This window comes from Panicum hallii, chromosome 5 (genome assembly GCF_002211085.1).
Source record: "Panicum hallii strain FIL2 chromosome 5, PHallii_v3.1, whole genome shotgun sequence".
NCBI lineage: Eukaryota > Viridiplantae > Streptophyta > Magnoliopsida > Poales > Poaceae > Panicum > Panicum hallii.
In genome coordinates, this window is record NC_038046.1 from 40,979,587 (window position 1) to 40,981,600 (window position 2,014).

The window sequence follows — 2,014 nt, forward strand, 5'->3', positions numbered from 1 at the left end:
GAAATCTTTGGGAGAGTTTGCCTGTTCATCCCCTGCCATTACAAACACCAACACGGCAGCAAGTAGTGAAGGTTATCCCTAATAAAAGACTACAAGCTGTAGTGGTGCCTCTCAATCATGCAAAATGGTAGCTCCTCCACAAGCACTTGCAAAAGTTCTTACCAATCACAAAACAAGAGTTGGTGCAATCGGCGGCTGGTTCGTGATGCTTGTGAGGAGGTGACACCAAGATTGCAAGGGTCCTCTTTCTATACCAATCTGAAGGAATATGTGGAGCTTGGGAAGGCACAGAGATAAATATATATGTGGCACAAAAGTTAGTAACCGATAGCAATGCTGAATTATAGTCCCAAGTTATTGTTCTTGTTGCTGGTCTAAAGTGTTCCAAGTACCAGAGCTGTGATAACAAGGCAGAGAACAAATATGTTGATCGAAAAGGGCCACAAACAAAGCACAAGACATCACATGCCAACACAGCTCACTATGTCCTTCTCCATGTGCTCCTGCAGATGTTGTTCCTCTTTTGCCCTCTTTTCTTCAATTTTTTTGGGCTGTTATTTTTTCTCTTTGTTTCTTTTTTTGGATAATTTTTCCTTGATTCAGGAGCACACAAGAAGTAACACAGAAAACTGGACTCTAACACGACCCCAACCAGCAACAAGACTTTGACAAGGACACAAATTCAACACTACGAACTCTGAAACTAACAAATGCAGAGGTTATGGCGCGGAAGGTTCTAGGAAGGGGAAAAAATAGTATGGCTGTGGACTATAGGTTGAAAAAAAAACACTCGAACTAGAGGGATTTGATGCGAACCTGACGGTATAGCTTTGCTCTGATTACCACATGATAAGATCCGAAAGGTTCAGATAACTATCGATTTGGGCGGATTCGAGACACACCGATCCGGCTTCAAATCCAAAGAAATGAACCCTGCAATCTTAGCACCACGAATCCTCTGGTTATCAACCTAGCTGCTGCTCGATTGACCTCGCCAAGAAGGCTTACTCTTGCCGGTGAATCGAAGAACACAAGCAAGTGCATGGAGAAGCAACCAAATCACAGAAAGCAATTGATTCAACTCACGAGTGGGGTTCCACAACCGAAGAATGGCATCCTGTTCTTGACAGAAATGAACTAAGCAAAACCCAACCCTAGAGGAGGGGGGTGGCAGCTGGATAAGAGGAGTTTGGGGCGGCCAAGACGCCCTGGTCACAACCCTAGTGGGCCAAGACAAGATACACGGCCCAAAGGACCAAAGACAGTGGCGCAACACTGAGACAGATTCTGGACACCAACTTGTGGAATATTTTCCTGTAGACTCCTGATGAATTTGGGCCTGGGACCAGCGCCATTTGAAAGGTTATCTTCTTAGCTTTCCATCCATGTAAGGATCACCCAAATCCGAGTCCATATGTGACCTGGGCGTCCATTTTAGTGCAGACTGCTCCTGGAGCCCAGAAACAGACCCGAGGTCAGTTGGTTTGGGCCTCCCTCTTAACTTGTATGTCCTTGCTAGTCCTCCACGCCTCCAAGCCCTTCTCCAAGTATTCCTTGGCCTTCTCCATGGTTCCTAATCACAATATAATCATTCGGTAGCAATCTATTCTCATAATCATATGAAGAGGAGTTTAGGAACGAGCTCACCTCTAGATTCAATTGTCGTGCTCGAGCTCTAGTGATTGGACCTTGAACATTCAGTGGAGGATAGTTGTTTGTATCCAAAGGAGTGATGTCCTCATCACAACCTATCAGCGCGCCATTCAGATGTGCTTTGCTGATCAGCTGCATCGAAACGTTGAAGCCTACGTGGATGACGTGGTCATCAAGACCAGGAATCCTGATAGCCTGATTGCAGACTTGGAAGAGACGTTCAGCAGCCTATGAAAGTTTCGGTGGAAGCTCAACCTAACTAAATGCATTTTTGGAGTACCATCAAGGAAATTGCTCAGGTTCATCGTCAGCAACCGGGGAATTGAAGCCAACCCTGTGAAGATTTCGGCCATCACTGATA